A 26,976-nucleotide genomic window follows, 5' to 3' on the forward strand; every position below is an offset into this window, starting at 1 on the left:
AAACCAGTTTCACAGAATGCATCCATCTAGTTTTTATTTGAAGATGTTACCATTTCCAACGATGGCCTGTAAGTGCTCCAAATATCCACTTGCAGATTCTGGAAAAACACTGTTTCAAAACTGCTCTAAGAAAAAGAAGGTTCAACTCTGTGAGTTGAATGCACACATCAAAAAATTGTTTCTGAGAATGCTTCTGTCTAGTTTTTATATGAAGATATTTCCTTTTCCACGATAGACCTCAAAGCACACCCCATGAACACTTGCAGATTCTACAAAAAAAGAGTGTTTCAAAACTGCTCTATCAAAAGAAAGATTCAACATTGTGAGTTGAAGGCATACAACACGAAGCAGTTTCTGAGAACACTTCTGTCTAGTTTTTTTGTGTGAGATATTCTGGTTTCCAACGAAGGCCTCAAGAGATCCAAATGTCCACTTGCATATTCTGCAGAAACACTGTTTCAAAACTGCTCTATCAAAAGGAAGGATTATCTCTCTGAGTTCAATGCACACACCATAAAGGTGTTTCTGAGAAACCTTCTGTCTGGTTTTTATATGAAGATATTTCCTTTTCCACCATAGGCCACAAAGCCCTCCGAAAGAAAACTTGCAGATTCTACAAAAAGGGTGTTTCAAAACTGTTCTATCAAGGGAAATGTTCAATTCTGTGGGTTGAAGAAACACATCACAAAGCAGTTTCTGAGAATGCTGCTGTCCAGTATTTATGTGAAGATATTCCCGTTTCCAACGAAAGCCTGAAAGAGCTACAAATATCCACTTGCAGATTCTGCAAAATGACGCTTTGAAAACTGCTCCACGAAAAGGAAGTTTCAAGTCTGTGAGTTGAATGCACACATCGTAAAGAAGTTTCAGAGAATGCTTCTGTCTAGATTTTATGTGAAAGTATTTCCGTTTCCACCATTGGCCTCAAAGCATACCAAATGAACACTTGCAGATTCTACAAAAAGACTTTTCCAAAACTGTTCTATCAAAATACAGATTCAACTCTGGGTGACGAACGCATACAACAGAAAGTAGTTTCAGAGAACAATTCTGTCTGGTTTTTATGTGAAGATAGTCCCGTTTCCAACGAACGCTTCAAAGAGCTCCATATATATCCTTATGCAGATTCTGCAAAAATACTATTTCAAAACTGCTCTACCCAAAGGAAGGTTGAACTCTGTTTGTTGAATGCACACATCATAAGGAAATTTCAGAAAATGCTTCTGTCTAGTTTTTCTGTGAAGTTGTTTCCTTTTCCACCATAGGCTTCAAAGCGCTCCTAATGAACATTTGCAAATTCTACAAAAAGAGTGTTTCAAAAGTGCTCTATCAAAAGAAAGGTTCAACTCTGTGTGTTGCATGCACGCAACACAAAGCAGTTTCTGAGAACACTTCTGTCTAGTTTTTATGTGAAGATATTCACGTTTCCAACGAAGGTCTCAAAGAGCTCCAAATATCCACTGGCAGATTCTGCGAAAAGTCTCTTTCAAGACTGCTCCATCGAAAGGAAGGTTCAAGTCTCTGAGTTGAATACACACATCTTAAAGAAGTTTCAGAAAATGCTTCTGTCTAGATTTTATGTGAAGATATTTCCTTTTCCACCATTGGCCTCAAAGCACAACGAATGAAAACTTGCAGATTCTATAAAAAAAAGTGTTTCAAAACTGCTGTATTAAAAGAAAGATTCAACTCTGTTAGTTGAATGTGTACAACACAAAGCAGGTTCAGAGAACACTTCTGTCTAGTTTTATGTGAAGATTGTACCATTTCCAACGAACGCCTCAAAAAGCTCCAAATATCCACATGCATATTCTGCAAAAACACTGTTTCAGAACTGCTCAAACAATGGAAGATTCAACTCTGTTAGTTAAATGCACACGTCATAAAGGAGTTTCTTAGAATGCTTCCGTCATGTTTTTATGTGACATTGTTTCCTTTTCCACCGTGGGCTTCAATTCCCTCCAAATGAACACTTGCAAATTCTACCAAAAGAGTGTTTGAAAAGTGCTCTATCAAAAGAAAGGTTCAACTCTGTGTGTTGAGTGCACACAACACAAAGAAGTTTCTGAGAATACCTCTGTCTAGTATTTATGTGAAGATATTCACGTTTCCAACAAAGGCCTCAAAGAGCTCCAAATATCCACTTGCAGATAACATAAAAAGAATGTTTCAAAACTGCTCTTTCAAAAGGAAGGTTGAACTCTGTGAGTTGAAAGCACACATCATAAATAACTTTCACAGAATGCTTCTGTCTGGATTTTTTGTGAAGATACTTCCTTTTCCAACATAGGCCTCAAAGTGCTCCTAATGAACAATTGCACATTCTACAAAGAATATTTCAAAACTGCTCTTTCAGAAAAAGTTTTTCAACTCTGTGAGTTGGATTCACGCTACACAAACCAGTTTCACAGAATGCATCCATCTAGTTTTTATTTGAAGATGTTACCATTTCCAACGATGGCCTGTAAGTGCTCCAAATATCCACTTGCAGATTCTGGAAAAACACTGTTTCAAAACTGCTCTAAGAAAAAGAAGGTTCAACTCTGTGAGTTGAATGCACACATCAAAAAATTGTTTCTGAGAATGCTTCTGTCTAGTTTTTATATGAAGATATTTCCTTTTCCACGATAGACCTCAAAGCACACCCCATGAACACTTGCAGATTCTACAAAAAAAGAGTGTTTCAAAACTGCTCTATCAAAAGAAAGATTCAACATTGTGAGTTGAAGGCATACAACACGAAGCAGTTTCTGAGAACACTTCTGTCTAGTTTTTTTGTGTGAGATATTCTGGTTTCCAACGAAGGCCTCAAGAGATCCAAATGTCCACTTGCATATTCTGCAGAAACACTGTTTCAAAACTGCTCTATCAAAAGGAAGGATTATCTCTCTGAGTTCAATGCACACACCATAAAGGTGTTTCTGAGAAACCTTCTGTCTGGTTTTTATATGAAGATATTTCCTTTTCCACCATAGGCCACAAAGCCCTCCGAAAGAAAACTTGCAGATTCTACAAAAAGGGTGTTTCAAAACTGTTCTATCAAGGGAAATGTTCAATTCTGTGGGTTGAAGAAACACATCACAAAGCAGTTTCTGAGAATGCTGCTGTCCAGTATTTATGTGAAGATATTCCCGTTTCCAACGAAAGCCTGAAAGAGCTACAAATATCCACTTGCAGATTCTGCAAAATGACGCTTTGAAAACTGCTCCACGAAAAGGAAGTTTCAAGTCTGTGAGTTGAATGCACACATCGTAAAGAAGTTTCAGAGAATGCTTCTGTCTAGATTTTATGTGAAAGTATTTCCGTTTCCACCATTGGCCTCAAAGCATACCAAATGAACACTTGCAGATTCTACAAAAAGACTTTTCCAAAACTGTTCTATCAAAATACAGATTCAACTCTGGGTGACGAACGCATACAACAGAAAGTAGTTTCAGAGAACAATTCTGTCTGGTTTTTATGTGAAGATAGTCCCGTTTCCAACGAACGCTTCAAAGAGCTCCATATATATCCTTATGCAGATTCTGCAAAAATACTATTTCAAAACTGCTCTACCCAAAGGAAGGTTGAACTCTGTTTGTTGAATGCACACATCATAAGGAAATTTCAGAAAATGCTTCTGTCTAGTTTTTCTGTGAAGTTGTTTCCTTTTCCACCATAGGCTTCAAAGCGCTCCTAATGAACATTTGCAAATTCTACAAAAAGAGTGTTTCAAAAGTGCTCTATCAAAAGAAAGGTTCAACTCTGTGTGTTGCATGCACGCAACACAAAGCAGTTTCTGAGAACACTTCTGTCTAGTTTTTATGTGAAGATATTCACGTTTCCAACGAAGGTCTCAAAGAGCTCCAAATATCCACTGGCAGATTCTGCGAAAAGTCTCTTTCAAGACTGCTCCATCGAAAGGAAGGTTCAAGTCTCTGAGTTGAATACACACATCTTAAAGAAGTTTCAGAAAATGCTTCTGTCTAGATTTTATGTGAAGATATTTCCTTTTCCACCATTGGCCTCAAAGCACAACGAATGAAAACTTGCAGATTCTATAAAAAAAAGTGTTTCAAAACTGCTGTATTAAAAGAAAGATTCAACTCTGTTAGTTGAATGTGTACAACACAAAGCAGGTTCAGAGAACACTTCTGTCTAGTTTTATGTGAAGATTGTACCATTTCCAACGAACGCCTCAAAAAGCTCCAAATATCCACATGCATATTCTGCAAAAACACTGTTTCAGAACTGCTCAAACAATGGAAGATTCAACTCTGTTAGTTAAATGCACACGTCATAAAGGAGTTTCTTAGAATGCTTCCGTCATGTTTTTATGTGACATTGTTTCCTTTTCCACCGTGGGCTTCAATTCCCTCCAAATGAACACTTGCAAATTCTACCAAAAGAGTGTTTGAAAAGTGCTCTATCAAAAGAAAGGTTCAACTCTGTGTGTTGAGTGCACACAACACAAAGAAGTTTCTGAGAATACCTCTGTCTAGTATTTATGTGAAGATATTCACGTTTCCAACAAAGGCCTCAAAGAGCTCCAAATATCCACTTGCAGATAACATAAAAAGAATGTTTCAAAACTGCTCTTTCAAAAGGAAGGTTGAACTCTGTGAGTTGAAAGCACACATCATAAATAACTTTCACAGAATGCTTCTGTCTGGATTTTTTGTGAAGATACTTCCTTTTCCAACATAGGCCTCAAAGTGCTCCTAATGAACAATTGCACATTCTACAAAGAATATTTCAAAACTGCTCTTTCAGAAAAAGTTTTTCAACTCTGTGAGTTGGATTCACGCTACACAAACCAGTTTCACAGAATGCATCCATCTAGTTTTTATTTGAAGATGTTACCATTTCCAACGATGGCCTGTAAGTGCTCCAAATATCCACTTGCAGATTCTGGAAAAACACTGTTTCAAAACTGCTCTAAGAAAAAGAAGGTTCAACTCTGTGAGTTGAATGCACACATCAAAAAATTGTTTCTGAGAATGCTTCTGTCTAGTTTTTATATGAAGATATTTCCTTTTCCACGATAGACCTCAAAGCACACCCCATGAACACTTGCAGATTCTACAAAAAAAGAGTGTTTCAAAACTGCTCTATCAAAAGAAAGATTCAACATTGTGAGTTGAAGGCATACAACACGAAGCAGTTTCTGAGAACACTTCTGTCTAGTTTTTTTGTGTGAGATATTCTGGTTTCCAACGAAGGCCTCAAGAGATCCAAATGTCCACTTGCATATTCTGCAGAAACACTGTTTCAAAACTGCTCTATCAAAAGGAAGGATTATCTCTCTGAGTTCAATGCACACACCATAAAGGTGTTTCTGAGAAACCTTCTGTCTGGTTTTTATATGAAGATATTTCCTTTTCCACCATAGGCCACAAAGCCCTCCGAAAGAAAACTTGCAGATTCTACAAAAAGGGTGTTTCAAAACTGTTCTATCAAGGGAAATGTTCAATTCTGTGGGTTGAAGAAACACATCACAAAGCAGTTTCTGAGAATGCTGCTGTCCAGTATTTATGTGAAGATATTCCCGTTTCCAACGAAAGCCTGAAAGAGCTACAAATATCCACTTGCAGATTCTGCAAAATGACGCTTTGAAAACTGCTCCACGAAAAGGAAGTTTCAAGTCTGTGAGTTGAATGCACACATCGTAAAGAAGTTTCAGAGAATGCTTCTGTCTAGATTTTATGTGAAAGTATTTCCGTTTCCACCATTGGCCTCAAAGCATACCAAATGAACACTTGCAGATTCTACAAAAAGACTTTTCCAAAACTGTTCTATCAAAATACAGATTCAACTCTGGGTGACGAACGCATACAACAGAAAGTAGTTTCAGAGAACAATTCTGTCTGGTTTTTATGTGAAGATAGTCCCGTTTCCAATGAACGCTTCAAAGAGCTCCATATATATCCTTATGCAGATTCTGCAAAAATACTATTTCAAAACTGCTCTACCCAAAGGAAGGTTGAACTCTGTTTGTTGAATGCACACATCATAAGGAAATTTCAGAAAATGCTTCTGTCTAGTTTTTCTGTGAAGATATTTCCTTTTCCACCATTGGCCTCAAAGCACAACGAATGAAAACTTGCAGATTCTATAAAAAAAAGTGTTTCAAAACTGCTGTATTAAAAGAAAGATTCAACTCTGTTAGTTGAATGTGTACAACACAAAGCAGGTTCAGAGAACACTTCTGTCTAGTTTTATGTGAAGATTGTACCATTTCCAACGAACGCCTCAAAAAGCTCCAAATATCCACATGCATATTCTGCAAAAACACTGTTTCAGAACTGCTCAAACAATGGAAGATTCAACTCTGTTAGTTAAATGCACACGTCATAAAGGAGTTTCTTAGAATGCTTCCGTCATGTTTTTATGTGACATTGTTTCCTTTTCCACCGTGGGCTTCAATTCCCTCCAAATGAACACTTGCAAATTCTACCAAAAGAGTGTTTGAAAAGTGCTCTATCAAAAGAAAGGTTCAACTCTGTGTGTTGAGTGCACACAACACAAAGAAGTTTCTGAGAATACCTCTGTCTAGTATTTATGTGAAGATATTCACGTTTCCAACAAAGGCCTCAAAGAGCTCCAAATATCCACTTGCAGATAACATAAAAAGAATGTTTCAAAACTGCTCTTTCAAAAGGAAGGTTGAACTCTGTGAGTTGAAAGCACACATCATAAATAACTTTCACAGAATGCTTCTGTCTGGATTTTTTGTGAAGATACTTCCTTTTCCAACATAGGCCTCAAAGTGCTCCTAATGAACAATTGCACATTCTACAAAGAATATTTCAAAACTGCTCTTTCAGAAAAAGTTTTTCAACTCTGTGAGTTGGATTCACGCTACACAAACCAGTTTCACAGAATGCATCCATCTAGTTTTTATTTGAAGATGTTACCATTTCCAACGATGGCCTGTAAGTGCTCCAAATATCCACTTGCAGATTCTGGAAAAACACTGTTTCAAAACTGCTCTAAGAAAAAGAAGGTTCAACTCTGTGAGTTGAATGCACACATCAAAAAATTGTTTCTGAGAATGCTTCTGTCTAGTTTTTATATGAAGATATTTCCTTTTCCACGATAGACCTCAAAGCACACCCCATGAACACTTGCAGATTCTACAAAAAAAGAGTGTTTCAAAACTGCTCTATCAAAAGAAAGATTCAACATTGTGAGTTGAAGGCATACAACACGAAGCAGTTTCTGAGAACACTTCTGTCTAGTTTTTTTGTGTGAGATATTCTGGTTTCCAACGAAGGCCTCAAGAGATCCAAATGTCCACTTGCATATTCTGCAGAAACACTGTTTCAAAACTGCTCTATCAAAAGGAAGGATTATCTCTCTGAGTTCAATGCACACACCATAAAGGTGTTTCTGAGAAACCTTCTGTCTGGTTTTTATATGAAGATATTTCCTTTTCCACCATAGGCCACAAAGCCCTCCGAAAGAAAACTTGCAGATTCTACAAAAAGGGTGTTTCAAAACTGTTCTATCAAGGGAAATGTTCAATTCTGTGGGTTGAAGAAACACATCACAAAGCAGTTTCTGAGAATGCTGCTGTCCAGTATTTATGTGAAGATATTCCCGTTTCCAACGAAAGCCTGAAAGAGCTACAAATATCCACTTGCAGATTCTGCAAAATGACGCTTTGAAAACTGCTCCACGAAAAGGAAGTTTCAAGTCTGTGAGTTGAATGCACACATCGTAAAGAAGTTTCAGAGAATGCTTCTGTCTAGATTTTATGTGAAAGTATTTCCGTTTCCACCATTGGCCTCAAAGCATACCAAATGAACACTTGCAGATTCTACAAAAAGACTTTTCCAAAACTGTTCTATCAAAATACAGATTCAACTCTGGGTGACGAACGCATACAACAGAAAGTAGTTTCAGAGAACAATTCTGTCTGGTTTTTATGTGAAGATAGTCCCGTTTCCAACGAACGCTTCAAAGAGCTCCATATATATCCTTATGCAGATTCTGCAAAAATACTATTTCAAAACTGCTCTACCCAAAGGAAGGTTGAACTCTGTTTGTTGAATGCACACATCATAAGGAAATTTCAGAAAATGCTTCTGTCTAGTTTTTCTGTGAAGTTGTTTCCTTTTCCACCATAGGCTTCAAAGCGCTCCTAATGAACATTTGCAAATTCTACAAAAAGAGTGTTTCAAAAGTGCTCTATCAAAAGAAAGGTTCAACTCTGTGTGTTGCATGCACGCAACACAAAGCAGTTTCTGAGAACACTTCTGTCTAGTTTTTATGTGAAGATATTCACGTTTCCAACGAAGGTCTCAAAGAGCTCCAAATATCCACTGGCAGATTCTGCGAAAAGTCTCTTTCAAGACTGCTCCATCGAAAGGAAGGTTCAAGTCTCTGAGTTGAATACACACATCTTAAAGAAGTTTCAGAAAATGCTTCTGTCTAGATTTTATGTGAAGATATTTCCTTTTCCACCATTGGCCTCAAAGCACAACGAATGAAAACTTGCAGATTCTATAAAAAAAAGTGTTTCAAAACTGCTGTATTAAAAGAAAGATTCAACTCTGTTAGTTGAATGTGTACAACACAAAGCAGGTTCAGAGAACACTTCTGTCTAGTTTTATGTGAAGATTGTACCATTTCCAACGAACGCCTCAAAAAGCTCCAAATATCCACATGCATATTCTGCAAAAACACTGTTTCAGAACTGCTCAAACAATGGAAGATTCAACTCTGTTAGTTAAATGCACACGTCATAAAGGAGTTTCTTAGAATGCTTCCGTCATGTTTTTATGTGACATTGTTTCCTTTTCCACCGTGGGCTTCAATTCCCTCCAAATGAACACTTGCAAATTCTACCAAAAGAGTGTTTGAAAAGTGCTCTATCAAAAGAAAGGTTCAACTCTGTGTGTTGAGTGCACACAACACAAAGAAGTTTCTGAGAATACCTCTGTCTAGTATTTATGTGAAGATATTCACGTTTCCAACAAAGGCCTCAAAGAGCTCCAAATATCCACTTGCAGATAACATAAAAAGAATGTTTCAAAACTGCTCTTTCAAAAGGAAGGTTGAACTCTGTGAGTTGAAAGCACACATCATAAATAACTTTCACAGAATGCTTCTGTCTGGATTTTTTGTGAAGATACTTCCTTTTCCAACATAGGCCTCAAAGTGCTCCTAATGAACAATTGCACATTCTACAAAGAATATTTCAAAACTGCTCTTTCAGAAAAAGTTTTTCAACTCTGTGAGTTGGATTCACGCTACACAAACCAGTTTCACAGAATGCATCCATCTAGTTTTTATTTGAAGATGTTACCATTTCCAACGATGGCCTGTAAGTGCTCCAAATATCCACTTGCAGATTCTGGAAAAACACTGTTTCAAAACTGCTCTAAGAAAAAGAAGGTTCAACTCTGTGAGTTGAATGCACACATCAAAAAATTGTTTCTGAGAATGCTTCTGTCTAGTTTTTATATGAAGATATTTCCTTTTCCACGATAGACCTCAAAGCACACCCCGTGAACACTTGCAGATTCTACAAAAAAAGAGTGTTTCAAAACTGCTCTATCAAAAGAAAGATTCAACATTGTGAGTTGAAGGCATACAACACGAAGCAGTTTCTGAGAACACTTCTGTCTAGTTTTTTTGTGTGAGATATTCTGGTTTCCAACGAAGGCCTCAAGAGATCCAAATGTCCACTTGCATATTCTGCAGAAACACTGTTTCAAAACTGCTCTATCAAAAGGAAGGATTATCTCTCTGAGTTCAATGCACACACCATAAAGGTGTTTCTGAGAAACCTTCTGTCTGGTTTTTATATGAAGATATTTCCTTTTCCACCATAGGCCACAAAGCCCTCCGAAAGAAAACTTGCAGATTCTACAAAAAGGGTGTTTCAAAACTGTTCTATCAAGGGAAATGTTCAATTCTGTGGGTTGAAGAAACACATCACAAAGCAGTTTCTGAGAATGCTGCTGTCCAGTATTTATGTGAAGATATTCCCGTTTCCAACGAAAGCCTGAAAGAGCTACAAATATCCACTTGCAGATTCTGCAAAATGACGCTTTGAAAACTGCTGCACGAAAAGGAAGTTTCAAGTCTGTGAGTTGAATGCACACATCGTAAAGAAGTTTCAGAGAATGCTTCTGTCTAGATTTTATGTGAAAGTATTTCCGTTTCCACCATTGGCCTCAAAGCATACCAAATGAACACTTGCAGATTCTACAAAAAGACTTTTCCAAAACTGTTCTATCAAAATACAGATTCAACTCTGGGTGACGAACGCATACAACAGAAAGTAGTTTCAGAGAACAATTCTGTCTGGTTTTTATGTGAAGATAGTCCCGTTTCCAACGAACGCTTCAAAGAGCTCCATATATATCCTTATGCAGATTCTGCAAAAATACTATTTCAAAACTGCTCTACCCAAAGGAAGGTTGAACTCTGTTTGTTGAATGCACACATCATAAGGAAATTTCAGAAAATGCTTCTGTCTAGTTTTTCTGTGAAGTTGTTTCCTTTTCCACCATAGGCTTCAAAGCGCTCCTAATGAACATTTGCAAATTCTACAAAAAGAGTGTTTCAAAAGTGCTCTATCAAAAGAAAGGTTCAACTCTGTGTGTTGCATGCACGCAACACAAAGCAGTTTCTGAGAACACTTCTGTCTAGTTTTTATGTGAAGATATTCACGTTTCCAACGAAGGTCTCAAAGAGCTCCAAATATCCACTGGCAGATTCTGCGAAAAGTCTCTTTCAAGACTGCTCCATCGAAAGGAAGGTTCAAGTCTCTGAGTTGAATACACACATCTTAAAGAAGTTTCAGAAAATGCTTCTGTCTAGATTTTATGTGAAGATATTTCCTTTTCCACCATTGGCCTCAAAGCACAACGAATGAAAACTTGCAGATTCTATAAAAAAAAGTGTTTCAAAACTGCTGTATTAAAAGAAAGATTCAACTCTGTTAGTTGAATGTGTACAACACAAAGCAGGTTCAGAGAACACTTCTGTCTAGTTTTATGTGAAGATTGTACCATTTCCAACGAACGCCTCAAAAAGCTCCAAATATCCACATGCATATTCTGCAAAAACACTGTTTCAGAACTGCTCAAACAATGGAAGATTCAACTCTGTTAGTTAAATGCACACGTCATAAAGGAGTTTCTTAGAATGCTTCCGTCATGTTTTTATGTGACATTGTTTCCTTTTCCACCGTGGGCTTCAATTCCCTCCAAATGAACACTTGCAAATTCTACCAAAAGAGTGTTTGAAAAGTGCTCTATCAAAAGAAAGGTTCAACTCTGTGTGTTGAGTGCACACAACACAAAGAAGTTTCTGAGAATACCTCTGTCTAGTATTTATGTGAAGATATTCACGTTTCCAACAAAGGCCTCAAAGAGCTCCAAATATCCACTTGCAGATAACATAAAAAGAATGTTTCAAAACTGCTCTTTCAAAAGGAAGGTTGAACTCTGTGAGTTGAAAGCACACATCATAAATAACTTTCACAGAATGCTTCTGTCTGGATTTTTTGTGAAGATACTTCCTTTTCCAACATAGGCCTCAAAGTGCTCCTAATGAACAATTGCACATTCTACAAAGAATATTTCAAAACTGCTCTTTCAGAAAAAGTTTTTCAACTCTGTGAGTTGGATTCACGCTACACAAACCAGTTTCACAGAATGCATCCATCTAGTTTTTATTTGAAGATGTTACCATTTCCAACGATGGCCTGTAAGTGCTCCAAATATCCACTTGCAGATTCTGGAAAAACACTGTTTCAAAACTGCTCTAAGAAAAAGAAGGTTCAACTCTGTGAGTTGAATGCACACATCAAAAAATTGTTTCTGAGAATGCTTCTGTCTAGTTTTTATATGAAGATATTTCCTTTTCCACGATAGACCTCAAAGCACACCCCGTGAACACTTGCAGATTCTACAAAAAAAGAGTGTTTCAAAACTGCTCTATCAAAAGAAAGATTCAACATTGTGAGTTGAAGGCATACAACACGAAGCAGTTTCTGAGAACACTTCTGTCTAGTTTTTTTGTGTGAGATATTCTGGTTTCCAACGAAGGCCTCAAGAGATCCAAATGTCCACTTGCATATTCTGCAGAAACACTGTTTCAAAACTGCTCTATCAAAAGGAAGGATTATCTCTCTGAGTTCAATGCACACACCATAAAGGTGTTTCTGAGAAACCTTCTGTCTGGTTTTTATATGAAGATATTTCCTTTTCCACCATAGGCCACAAAGCCCTCCGAAAGAAAACTTGCAGATTCTACAAAAAGGGTGTTTCAAAACTGTTCTATCAAGGGAAATGTTCAATTCTGTGGGTTGAAGAAACACATCACAAAGCAGTTTCTGAGAATGCTGCTGTCCAGTATTTATGTGAAGATATTCCCGTTTCCAACGAAAGCCTGAAAGAGCTACAAATATCCACTTGCAGATTCTGCAAAATGACGCTTTGAAAACTGCTGCACGAAAAGGAAGTTTCAAGTCTGTGAGTTGAATGCACACATCGTAAAGAAGTTTCAGAGAATGCTTCTGTCTAGATTTTATGTGAAAGTATTTCCGTTTCCACCATTGGCCTCAAAGCATACCAAATGAACACTTGCAGATTCTACAAAAAGACTTTTCCAAAACTGTTCTATCAAAATACAGATTCAACTCTGGGTGACGAACGCATACAACAGAAAGTAGTTTCAGAGAACAATTCTGTCTGGTTTTTATGTGAAGATAGTCCCGTTTCCAACGAACGCTTCAAAGAGCTCCATATATATCCTTATGCAGATTCTGCAAAAATACTATTTCAAAACTGCTCTACCCAAAGGAAGGTTGAACTCTGTTTGTTGAATGCACACATCATAAGGAAATTTCAGAAAATGCTTCTGTCTAGTTTTTCTGTGAAGTTGTTTCCTTTTCCACCATAGGCTTCAAAGCGCTCCTAATGAACATTTGCAAATTCTACAAAAAGAGTGTTTCAAAAGTGCTCTATCAAAAGAAAGGTTCAACTCTGTGTGTTGCATGCACGCAACACAAAGCAGTTTCTGAGAACACTTCTGTCTAGTTTTTATGTGAAGATATTCACGTTTCCAACGAAGGTCTCAAAGAGCTCCAAATATCCACTGGCAGATTCTGCGAAAAGTCTCTTTCAAGACTGCTCCATCGAAAGGAAGGTTCAAGTCTCTGAGTTGAATACACACATCTTAAAGAAGTTTCAGAAAATGCTTCTGTCTAGATTTTATGTGAAGATATTTCCTTTTCCACCATTGGCCTCAAAGCACAACGAATGAAAACTTGCAGATTCTATAAAAAAAAGTGTTTCAAAACTGCTGTATTAAAAGAAAGATTCAACTCTGTTAGTTGAATGTGTACAACACAAAGCAGGTTCAGAGAACACTTCTGTCTAGTTTTATGTGAAGATTCTACCATTTCCAACGAACGCCTCAAAAAGCTCCAAATATCCACATGCATATTCTGCAAAAACACTGTTTCAGAACTGCTCAAACAATGGAAGATTCAACTCTGTTAGTTAAATGCACACGTCATAAAGGAGTTTCTTAGAATGCTTCCGTCATGTTTTTATGTGACATTGTTTCCTTTTCCACCGTGGGCTTCAATTCCCTCCAAATGAACACTTGCAAATTCTACCAAAAGAGTGTTTGAAAAGTGCTCTATCAAAAGAAAGGTTCAACTCTGTGTGTTGAGTGCACACAACACAAAGAAGTTTCTGAGAATACCTCTGTCTAGTATTTATGTGAAGATATTCACGTTTCCAACAAAGGCCTCAAAGAGCTCCAAATATCCACTTGCAGATAACATAAAAAGAATGTTTCAAAACTGCTCTTTCAAAAGGAAGGTTGAACTCTGTGAGTTGAAAGCACACATCATAAATAACTTTCACAGAATGCTTCTGTCTGGATTTTTTGTGAAGATACTTCCTTTTCCAACATAGGCCTCAAAGTGCTCCTAATGAACAATTGCACATTCTACAAAGAATATTTCAAAACTGCTCTTTCAGAAAAAGTTTTTCAACTCTGTGAGTTGGATTCACGCTACACAAACCAGTTTCACAGAATGCATCCATCTAGTTTTTATTTGAAGATGTTACCATTTCCAACGATGGCCTGTAAGTGCTCCAAATATCCACTTGCAGATTCTGGAAAAACACTGTTTCAAAACTGCTCTAAGAAAAAGAAGGTTCAACTCTGTGAGTTGAATGCACACATCAAAAAATTGTTTCTGAGAATGCTTCTGTCTAGTTTTTATATGAAGATATTTCCTTTTCCACGATAGACCTCAAAGCACACCCCGTGAACACTTGCAGATTCTACAAAAAAAGAGTGTTTCAAAACTGCTCTATCAAAAGAAAGATTCAACATTGTGAGTTGAAGGCATACAACACGAAGCAGTTTCTGAGAACACTTCTGTCTAGTTTTTTTGTGTGAGATATTCTGGTTTCCAACGAAGGCCTCAAGAGATCCAAATGTCCACTTGCATATTCTGCAGAAACACTGTTTCAAAACTGCTCTATCAAAAGGAAGGATTATCTCTCTGAGTTCAATGCACACACCATAAAGGTGTTTCTGAGAAACCTTCTGTCTGGTTTTTATATGAAGATATTTCCTTTTCCACCATAGGCCACAAAGCCCTCCGAAAGAAAACTTGCAGATTCTACAAAAAGGGTGTTTCAAAACTGTTCTATCAAGGGAAATGTTCAATTCTGTGGGTTGAAGAAACACATCACAAAGCAGTTTCTGAGAATGCTGCTGTCCAGTATTTATGTGAAGATATTCCCGTTTCCAACGAAAGCCTGAAAGAGCTACAAATATCCACTTGCAGATTCTGCAAAATGACGCTTTGAAAACTGCTCCACGAAAAGGAAGTTTCAAGTCTGTGAGTTGAATGCACACATCGTAAAGAAGTTTCAGAGAATGCTTCTGTCTAGATTTTATGTGAAAGTATTTCCGTTTCCACCATTGGCCTCAAAGCATACCAAATGAACACTTGCAGATTCTACAAAAAGACTTTTCCAAAACTGTTCTATCAAAATACAGATTCAACTCTGGGTGACGAACGCATACAACAGAAAGTAGTTTCAGAGAACAATTCTGTCTGGTTTTTATGTGAAGATAGTCCCGTTTCCAACGAACGCTTCAAAGAGCTCCATATATATCCTTATGCAGATTCTGCAAAAATACTATTTCAAAACTGCTCTACCCAAAGGAAGGTTGAACTCTGTTTGTTGAATGCACACATCATAAGGAAATTTCAGAAAATGCTTCTGTCTAGTTTTTCTGTGAAGTTGTTTCCTTTTCCACCATAGGCTTCAAAGCGCTCCTAATGAACATTTGCAAATTCTACAAAAAGAGTGTTTCAAAAGTGCTCTATCAAAAGAAAGGTTCAACTCTGTGTGTTGCATGCACGCAACACAAAGCAGTTTCTGAGAACACTTCTGTCTAGTTTTTATGTGAAGATATTCACGTTTCCAACGAAGGTCTCAAAGAGCTCCAAATATCCACTGGCAGATTCTGCGAAAAGTCTCTTTCAAGACTGCTCCATCGAAAGGAAGGTTCAAGTCTCTGAGTTGAATACACACATCTTAAAGAAGTTTCAGAAAATGCTTCTGTCTAGATTTTATGTGAAGATATTTCCCTTTCCACCATTGGCCTCAAAGCACAACGAATGAAAACTTGCAGATTCTATAAAAAAAAGTGTTTCAAAACTGCTGTATTAAAAGAAAGATTCAACTCTGTTAGTTGAATGTGTACAACACAAAGCAGGTTCAGAGAACACTTCTGTCTAGTTTTATGTGAAGATTGTACCATTTCCAACGAACGCCTCAAAAAGCTCCAAATATCCACATGCATATTCTGCAAAAACACTGTTTCAGAACTGCTCAAACAATGGAAGATTCAACTCTGTTAGTTAAATGCACACGTCATAAAGGAGTTTCTTAGAATGCTTCCGTCATGTTTTTATGTGACATTGTTTCCTTTTCCACCGTGGGCTTCAATTCCCTCCAAATGAACACTTGCAAATTCTACCAAAAGAGTGTTTGAAAAGTGCTCTATCAAAAGAAAGGTTCAACTCTGTGTGTTGAGTGCACACAACACAAAGAAGTTTCTGAGAATACCTCTGTCTAGTATTTATGTGAAGATATTCACGTTTCCAACAAAGGCCTCAAAGAGCTCCAAATATCCACTTGCAGATAACATAAAAAGAATGTTTCAAAACTGCTCTTTCAAAAGGAAGGTTGAACTCTGTGAGTTGAAAGCACACATCATAAATAACTTTCACAGAATGCTTCTGTCTGGATTTTTTGTGAAGATACTTCCTTTTCCAACATAGGCCTCAAAGTGCTCCTAATGAACAATTGCACATTCTACAAAGAATATTTCAAAACTGCTCTTTCAGAAAAAGTTTTTCAACTCTGTGAGTTGGATTCACGCTACACAAACCAGTTTCACAGAATGCATCCATCTAGTTTTTATTTGAAGATGTTACCATTTCCAACGATGGCCTGTAAGTGCTCCAAATATCCACTTGCAGATTCTGGAAAAACACTGTTTCAAAACTGCTCTAAGAAAAAGAAGGTTCAACTCTGTGAGTTGAATGCACACATCAAAAAATTGTTTCTGAGAATGCTTCTGTCTAGTTTTTATATGAAGATATTTCCTTTTCCACGATAGACCTCAAAGCACACCCCATGAACACTTGCAGATTCTACAAAAAAAGAGTGTTTCAAAACTGCTCTATCAAAAGAAAGATTCAACATTGTGAGTTGAAGGCATACAACACGAAGCAGTTTCTGAGAACACTTCTGTCTAGTTTTTTTGTGTGAGATATTCTGGTTTCCAACGAAGGCCTCAAGAGATCCAAATGTCCACTTGCATATTCTGCAGAAACACTGTTTCAAAACTGCTCTATCAAAAGGAAGGATTATCTCTCTGAGTTCAATGCACACACCATAAAGGTGTTTCTGAGAAACCTTCTGTCTGGTTTTTATATGAAGATATTTCCTTTTCCACCATAGGCCACAAAGCCCTCCGAAAGAAAACTTGCAGATTCTACAAAAAGGGTGTTTCAAAACTGTTCTATCAAGGGAAATGTTCAATTCTGTGGGTTGAAGAAACACATCACAAAGCAGTTTCTGAGAATGCTGCTGTCCAGTATTTATGTGAAGATATTCCCGTTTCCAACGAAAGCCTGAAAGAGCTACAAATATCCACTTGCAGATTCTGCAAAATGACGCTTTGAAAACTGCTCCACGAAAAGGAAGTTTCAAGTCTGTGAGTTGAATGCACACATCGTAAAGAAGTTTCAGAGAATGCTTCTGTCTAGATTTTATGTGAAAGTATTTCCTTTTCCACCATTGGCCTCAAAGCATACCAAATGAACACTTGCAGATTCTACAAAAAGACTTTTCCAAAACTGTTCTATCAAAATACAGATTCAACTCTGGGTGACGAACGCATACAACAGAAAGTAGTTTCAGAGAACAATTCTGTCTGGTTTTTATGTGAAGATAGTCCCGTTTCCAACGAACGCTTCAAAGAGCTCCATATATATCCTTATGCAGATTCTGCAAAAATACTATTTCAAAACTGCTCTACCCAAAGGAAGGTTGAACTCTGTTTGTTGAATGCACACATCATAAGGAAATTTCAGAAAATGCTTCTGTCTAGTTTTTCTGTGAAGTTGTTTCCTTTTCCACCATAGGCTTCAAAGCGCTCCTAATGAACATTTGCAAATTCTACAAAAAGAGTGTTTCAAAAGTGCTCTATCAAAAGAAAGGTTCAACTCTGTGTGTTGCATGCACGCAACACAAAGCAGTTTCTGAGAACACTTCTGTCTAGTTTTTATGTGAAGATATTCACGTTTCCAACGAAGGTCTCAAAGAGCTCCAAATATCCACTGGCAGATTCTGCGAAAAGTCTCTTTCAAGACTGCTCCATCGAAAGGAAGGTTCAAGTCTCTGAGTTGAATACACACATCTTAAAGAAGTTTCAGAAAATGCTTCTGTCTAGATTTTATGTGAAGATATTTCCCTTTCCACCATTGGCCTCAAAGCACAACGAATGAAAACTTGCAGATTCTATAAAAAAAAGTGTTTCAAAACTGCTGTATTAAAAGAAAGATTCAACTCTGTTAGTTGAATGTGTACAACACAAAGCAGGTTCAGAGAACACTTCTGTCTAGTTTTATGTGAAGATTGTACCATTTCCAACGAACGCCTCAAAAAGCTCCAAATATCCACATGCATATTCTGCAAAAACACTGTTTCAGAACTGCTCAAACAATGGAAGATTCAACTCTGTTAGTTAAATGCACACGTCATAAAGGAGTTTCTTAGAATGCTTCCGTCATGTTTTTATGTGACATTGTTTCCTTTTCCACCGTGGGCTTCAATTCCCTCCAAATGAACACTTGCAAATTCTACCAAAAGAGTGTTTGAAAAGTGCTCTATCAAAAGAAAGGTTCAACTCTGTGTGTTGAGTGCACACAACACAAAGAAGTTTCTGAGAATACCTCTGTCTAGTATTTATGTGAAGATATTCACGTTTCCAACAAAGGCCTCAAAGAGCTCCAAATATCCACTTGCAGATAACATAAAAAGAATGTTTCAAAACTGCTCTTTCAAAAGGAAGGTTGAACTCTGTGAGTTGAAAGCACACATCATAAATAACTTTCACAGAATGCTTCTGTCTGGATTTTTTGTGAAGATACTTCCTTTTCCAACATAGGCCTCAAAGTGCTCCTAATGAACAATTGCACATTCTACAAAGAATATTTCAAAACTGCTCTTTCAGAAAAAGTTTTTCAACTCTGTGAGTTGGATTCACGCTACACAAACCAGTTTCACAGAATGCATCCATCTAGTTTTTATTTGAAGATGTTACCATTTCCAACGATGGCCTGTAAGTGCTCCAAATATCCACTTGCAGATTCTGGAAAAACACTGTTTCAAAACTGCTCTAAGAAAAAGAAGGTTCAACTCTGTGAGTTGAATGCACACATCAAAAAATTGTTTCTGAGAATGCTTCTGTCTAGTTTTTATATGAAGATATTTCCTTTTCCACGATAGACCTCAAAGCACACCCCATGAACACTTGCAGATTCTACAAAAAAAGAGTGTTTCAAAACTGCTCTATCAAAAGAAAGATTCAACATTGTGAGTTGAAGGCATACAACACGAAGCAGTTTCTGAGAACACTTCTGTCTAGTTTTTTTGTGTGAGATATTCTGGTTTCCAACGAAGGCCTCAAGAGATCCAAATGTCCACTTGCATATTCTGCAGAAACACTGTTTCAAAACTGCTCTATCAAAAGGAAGGATTATCTCTCTGAGTTCAATGCACACACCATAAAGGTGTTTCTGAGAAACCTTCTGTCTGGTTTTTATATGAAGATATTTCCTTTTCCACCATAGGCCACAAAGCCCTCCGAAAGAAAACTTGCAGATTCTACAAAAAGGGTGTTTCAAAACTGTTCTATCAAGGGAAATGTTCAATTCTGTGGGTTGAAGAAACACATCACAAAGCAGTTTCTGAGAATGCTGCTGTCCAGTATTTATGTGAAGATATTCCCGTTTCCAACGAAAGCCTGAAAGAGCTACAAATATCCACTTGCAGATTCTGCAAAATGACGCTTTGAAAACTGCTCCACGAAAAGGAAGTTTCAAGTCTGTGAGTTGAATGCACACATCGTAAAGAAGTTTCAGAGAATGCTTCTGTCTAGATTTTATGTGAAAGTATTTCCGTTTCCACCATTGGCCTCAAAGCATACCAAATGAACACTTGCAGATTCTACAAAAAGACTTTTCCAAAACTGTTCTATCAAAATACAGATTCAACTCTGGGTGACGAACGCATACAACAGAAAGTAGTTTCAGAGAACAATTCTGTCTGGTTTTTATGTGAAGATAGTCCCGTTTCCAACGAACGCTTCAAAGAGCTCCATATATATCCTTATGCAGATTCTGCAAAAATACTATTTCAAAACTGCTCTACCCAAAGGAAGGTTGAACTCTGTTTGTTGAATGCACACATCATAAGGAAATTTCAGAAAATGCTTCTGTCTAGTTTTTCTGTGAAGTTGTTTCCTTTTCCACCATAGGCTTCAAAGCGCTCCTAATGAACATTTGCAAATTCTACAAAAAGAGTGTTTCAAAAGTGCTCTATCAAAAGAAAGGTTCAACTCTGTGTGTTGCATGCACGCAACACAAAGCAGTTTCTGAGAACACTTCTGTCTAGTTTTTATGTGAAGATATTCACGTTTCCAACGAAGGTCTCAAAGAGCTCCAAATATCCACTGGCAGATTCTGCGAAAAGTCTCTTTCAAGACTGCTCCATCGAAAGGAAGGTTCAAGTCTCTGAGTTGAATACACACATCTTAAAGAAGTTTCAGAAAATGCTTCTGTCTAGATTTTATGTGAAGATATTTCCCTTTCCACCATTGGCCTCAAAGCACAACGAATGAAAACTTGCAGATTCTATAAAAAAAAGTGTTTCAAAACTGCTGTATTAAAAGAAAGATTCAACTCTGTTAGTTGAATGTGTACAACACAAAGCAGGTTCAGAGAACACTTCTGTCTAGTTTTATGTGAAGATTGTACCATTTCCAACGAACGCCTCAAAAAGCTCCAAATATCCACATGCATATTCTGCAAAAACACTGTTTCAGAACTGCTCAAACAATGGAAGATTCAACTCTGTTAGTTAAATGCACACGTCATAAAGGAGTTTCTTAGAATGCTTCCGTCATGTTTTTATGTGACATTGTTTCCTTTTCCACCGTGGGCTTCAATTCCCTCCAAATGAACACTTGCAAATTCTACCAAAAGAGTGTTTGAAAAGTGCTCTATCAAAAGAAAGGTTCAACTCTGTGTGTTGAGTGCACACAACACAAAGAAGTTTCTGAGAATACCTCTGTCTAGTATTTATGTGAAGATATTCACGTTTCCAACAAAGGCCTCAAAGAGCTCCAAATATCCACTTGCAGATAACATAAAAAGAATGTTTCAAAACTGCTCTTTCAAAAGGAAGGTTGAACTCTGTGAGTTGAAAGCACACATCATAAATAACTTTCACAGAATGCTTCTGTCTGGATTTTTTGTGAAGATACTTCCTTTTCCAACATAGGCCTCAAAGTGCTCCTAATGAACAATTGCACATTCTACAAAGAATATTTCAAAACTGCTCTTTCAGAAAAAGTTTTTCAACTCTGTGAGTTGGATTCACGCTACACAAACCAGTTTCACAGAATGCATCCATCTAGTTTTTATTTGAAGATGTTACCATTTCCAACGATGGCCTGTAAGTGCTCCAAATATCCACTTGCAGATTCTGGAAAAACACTGTTTCAAAACTGCTCTAAGAAAAAGAAGGTTCAACTCTGTGAGTTGAATGCACACATCAAAAAATTGTTTCTGAGAATGCTTCTGTCTAGTTTTTATATGAAGATATTTCCTTTTCCACGATAGACCTCAAAGCACACCCCATGAACACTTGCAGATTCTACAAAAAAAGAGTGTTTCAAAACTGCTCTATCAAAAGAAAGATTCAACATTGTGAGTTGAAGGCATACAACACGAAGCAGTTTCTGAGAACACTTCTGTCTAGTTTTTTTGTGTGAGATATTCTGGTTTCCAACGAAGGCCTCAAGAGATCCAAATGTCCACTTGCATATTCTGCAGAAACACTGTTTCAAAACTGCTCTATCAAAAGGAAGGATTATCTCTCTGAGTTCAATGCACACACCATAAAGGTGTTTCTGAGAAACCTTCTGTCTGGTTTTTATATGAAGATATTTCCTTTTCCACCATAGGCCACAAAGCCCTCCGAAAGAAAACTTGCAGATTCTACAAAAAGGGTGTTTCAAAACTGTTCTATCAAGGGAAATGTTCAATTCTGTGGGTTGAAGAAACACATCACAAAGCAGTTTCTGAGAATGCTGCTGTCCAGTATTTATGTGAAGATATTCCCGTTTCCAACGAAAGCCTGAAAGAGCTACAAATATCCACTTGCAGATTCTGCAAAATGACGCTTTGAAAACTGCTCCACGAAAAGGAAGTTTCAAGTCTGTGAGTTGAATGCACACATCGTAAAGAAGTTTCAGAGAATGCTTCTGTCTAGATTTTATGTGAAAGTATTTCCGTTTCCACCATTGGCCTCAAAGCATACCAAATGAACACTTGCAGATTCTACAAAAAGACTTTTCCAAAACTGTTCTATCAAAATACAGATTCAACTCTGGCTGACGAACGCATACAACAGAAAGTAGTTTCAGAGAACAATTCTGTCTGGTTTTTATGTGAAGATAGTCCCGTTTCCAACGAACGCTTCAAAGAGCTCCATATATATCCTTATGCAGATTCTGCAAAAATACTATTTCAAAACTGCTCTACCCAAAGGAAGGTTGAACTCTGTTTGTTGAATGCACACATCATAAGGAAATTTCAGAAAATGCTTCTGTCTAGTTTTTCTGTGAAGTTGTTTCCTTTTCCACCATAGGCTTCAAAGCGCTCCTAATGAACATTTGCAAATTCTACAAAAAGAGTGTTTCAAAAGTGCTCTATCAAAAGAAAGGTTCAACTCTGTGTGTTGCATGCACGCAACACAAAGCAGTTTCTGAGAACACTTCTGTCTAGTTTTTATGTGAAGATATTCACGTTTCCAACGAAGGTCTCAAAGAGCTCCAAATATCCACTGGCAGATTCTGCGAAAAGTCTCTTTCAAGACTGCTCCATCGAAAGGAAGGTTCAAGTCTCTGAGTTGAATACACACATCTTAAAGAAGTTTCAGAAAATGCTTCTGTCTAGATTTTATGTGAAGATATTTCCTTTTCCACCATTGGCCTCAAAGCACAACGAATGAAAACTTGCAGATTCTATAAAAAAAAGTGTTTCAAAACTGCTGTATTAAAAGAAAGATTCAACTCTGTTAGTTGAATGTGTACAACACAAAGCAGGTTCAGAGAACACTTCTGTCTAGTTTTATGTGAAGATTGTACCATTTCCAACGAACGCCTCAAAAAGCTCCAAATATCCACATGCATATTCTGCAAAAACACTGTTTCAGAACTGCTCAAACAATGGAAGATTCAACTCTGTTAGTTAAATGCACACGTCATAAAGGAGTTTCTTAGAATGCTTCCGTCATGTTTTTATGTGACATTGTTTCCTTTTCCACCGTGGGCTTCAATTCCCTCCAAATGAACACTTGCAAATTCTACCAAAAGAGTGTTTGAAAAGTGCTCTATCAAAAGAAAGGTTCAACTCTGTGTGTTGAGTGCACACAACACAAAGAAGTTTCTGAGAATACCTCTGTCTAGTATTTATGTGAAGATATTCACGTTTCCAACAAAGGCCTCAAAGAGCTCCAAATATCCACTTGCAGATAACATAAAAAGAATGTTTCAAAACTGCTCTTTCAAAAGGAAGGTTGAACTCTGTGAGTTGAAAGCACACATCATAAATAACTTTCACAGAATGCTTCTGTCTGGATTTTTTGTGAAGATACTTCCTTTTCCAACATAGGCCTCAAAGTGCTCCTAATGAACAATTGCACATTCTACAAAGAATATTTCAAAACTGCTCTTTCAGAAAAAGTTTTTCAACTCTGTGAGTTGGATTCACGCTACACAAACCAGTTTCACAGACTGCATCCATCTAGTTTTTATTTGAAGATGTTACCATTTCCAACGATGGCCTGTAAGTGCTCCAAATATCCACTTGCAGATTCTGGAAAAACACTGTTTCAAAACTGCTCTAAGAAAAAGAAGGTTCAACTCTGTGAGTTGAATGCACACATCAAAAAATTGTTTCTGAGAATGCTTCTGTCTAGTTTTTATATGAAGATATTTCCTTTTCCACGATAGACCTCAAAGCACACCCCATGAACACTTGCAGATTCTACAAAAAAAGAGTGTTTCAAAACTGCTCTATCAAAAGAAAGATTCAACATTGTGAGTTGAAGGCATACAACACGAAGCAGTTTCTGAGAACACTTCTGTCTAGTTTTTTTGTGTGAGATATTCTGGTTTCCAATGAAGGCCTCAAGAGATCCAAATGTCCACTTGCATATTCTGCAGAAACACTGTTTCAAAACTGCTCTATCAAAAGGAAGGATTATCTCTCTGAGTTCAATGCACACACCATAAAGGTGTTTCTGAGAAACCTTCTGTCTGGTTTTTATATGAAGATATTTCCTTTTCCACCATAGGCCACAAAGCCCTCCGAAAGAAAACTTGCAGATTCTACAAAAAGGGTGTTTCAAAACTGTTCTATCAAGGGAAATGTTCAATTCTGTGGGTTGAAGAAACACATCACAAAGCAGTTTCTGAGAATGCTGCTGTCCAGTATTTATGTGAAGATATTCCCGTTTCCAACGAAAGCCTGAAAGAGCTACAAATATCCACTTGCAGATTCTGCAAAATGACGCTTTGAAAACTGCTCCACGAAAAGGAAGTTTCAAGTCTGTGAGTTGAATGCACACATCGTAAAGAAGTTTCAGAGAATGCTTCTGTCTAGATTTTATGTGAAAGTATTTCCGTTTCCACCATTGGCCTCAAAGCATACCAAATGAACACTTGCAGATTCTACAAAAAGACTTTTCCAAAACTGTTCTATCAAAATACAGATTCAACTCTGGCTGACGAACGCATACAACAGAAAGTAGTTTCAGAGAACAATTCTGTCTGGTTTTTATGTGAAGATAGTCCCGTTTCCAACGAACGCTTCAAAGAGCTCCATATATATCCTTATGCAGATTCTGCAAAAATACTATTTCAAAACTGCTCTACCCAAAGGAAGGTTGAACTCTGTTTGTTGAATGCACACATCATAAGGAAATTTCAGAAAATGCTTCTGTCTAGTTTTTCTGTGAAGTTGTTTCCTTTTCCACCATAGGCTTCAAAGCGCTCCTAATGAACATTTGCAAATTCTACAAAAAGAGTGTTTCAAAAGTGCTCTATCAAAAGAAAGGTTCAACTCTGTGTGTTGCATGCACGCAACACAAAGCAGTTTCTGAGAACACTTCTGTCTAGTTTTTATGTGAAGATATTCACGTTTCCAACGAAGGTCTCAAAGAGCTCCAAATATCCACTGGCAGATTCTGCGAAAAGTCTCTTTCAAGACTGCTCCATCGAAAGGAAGGTTCAAGTCTCTGAGTTGAATACACACATCTTAAAGAAGTTTCAGAAAATGCTTCTGTCTAGATTTTATGTGAAGATATTTCCTTTTCCACCATTGGCCTCAAAGCACAACGAATGAAAACTTGCAGATTCTATAAAAAAAAGTGTTTCAAAACTGCTGTATTAAAAGAAAGATTCAACTCTGTTAGTTGAATGTGTACAACACAAAGCAGGTTCAGAGAACACTTCTGTCTAGTTTTATGTGAAGATTGTACCATTTCCAACGAACGCCTCAAAAAGCTCCAAATATCCACATGCATATTCTGCAAAAACACTGTTTCAGAACTGCTCAAACAATGGAAGATTCAACTCTGTTAGTTAAATGCACACGTCATAAAGGAGTTTCTTAGAATGCTTCCGTCATGTTTTTATGTGACATTGTTTCCTTTTCCACCGTGGGCTTCAATTCCCTCCAAATGAACACTTGCAAATTCTACCAAAAGAGTGTTTGAAAAGTGCTCTATCAAAAGAAAGGTTCAACTCTGTGTGTTGAGTGCACACAACACAAAGAAGTTTCTGAGAATACCTCTGTCTAGTATTTATGTGAAGATATTCACGTTTCCAACAAAGGCCTCAAAGAGCTCCAAATATCCACTTGCAGATAACATAAAAAGAATGTTTCAAAACTGCTCTTTCAAAAGGAAGGTTGAACTCTGTGAGTTGAAAGCACACATCATAAATAACTTTCACAGAATGCTTCTGTCTGGATTTTTTGTGAAGATACTTCCTTTTCCAACATAGGCCTCAAAGTGCTCCTAATGAACAATTGCACATTCTACAAAGAATATTTCAAAACTGCTCTTTCAGAAAAAGTTTTTCAACTCTGTGAGTTGGATTCACGCTACACAAACCAGTTTCACAGACTGCATCCATCTAGTTTTTATTTGAAGATGTTACCATTTCCAACGATGGCCTGTAAGTGCTCCAAATATCCACTTGCAGATTCTGGAAAAACACTGTTTCAAAACTGCTCTAAGAAAAAGAAGGTTCAACTCTGTGAGTTGAATGCACACATCAAAAAATTGTTTCTGAGAATGCTTCTGTCTAGTTTTTATATGAAGATATTTCCTTTTCCACGATAGACCTCAAAGCACACCCCATGAACACTTGCAGATTCTACAAAAAAAGAGTGTTTCAAAACTGCTCTATCAAAAGAAAGATTCAACATTGTGAGTTGAAGGCATACAACACGAAGCAGTTTCTGAGAACACTTCTGTCTAGTTTTTTTGTGTGAGATATTCTGGTTTCCAACGAAGGCCTCAAGAGATCCAAATGTCCACTTGCATATTCTGCAGAAACACTGTTTCAAAACTGCTCTATCAAAAGGAAGGATTATCTCTCTGAGTTCAATGCACACACCATAAAGGTGTTTCTGAGAAACCTTCTGTCTGGTTTTTATATGAAGATATTTCCTTTTCCACCATAGGCCACAAAGCCCTCCGAAAGAAAACTTGCAGATTCTACAAAAAGGGTGTTTCAAAACTGTTCTATCAAGGGAAATGTTCAATTCTGTGGGTTGAAGAAACACATCACAAAGCAGTTTCTGAGAATGCTGCTGTCCAGTATTTATGTGAAGATATTCCCGTTTCCAACGAAAGCCTGAAAGAGCTACAAATATCCACTTGCAGATTCTGCAAAATGACGCTTTGAAAACTGCTCCACGAAAAGGAAGTTTCAAGTCTGTGAGTTGAATGCACACATCGTAAAGAAGTTTCAGAGAATGCTTCTGTCTAGATTTTATGTGAAAGTATTTCCGTTTCCACCATTGGCCTCAAAGCATACCAAATGAACACTTGCAGATTCTACAAA

The sequence above is a fragment of the Pongo abelii genome, chromosome 13 (assembly GCF_028885655.2).
Source record: "Pongo abelii isolate AG06213 chromosome 13, NHGRI_mPonAbe1-v2.0_pri, whole genome shotgun sequence".
Lineage (NCBI taxonomy): Eukaryota > Metazoa > Chordata > Mammalia > Primates > Hominidae > Pongo > Pongo abelii.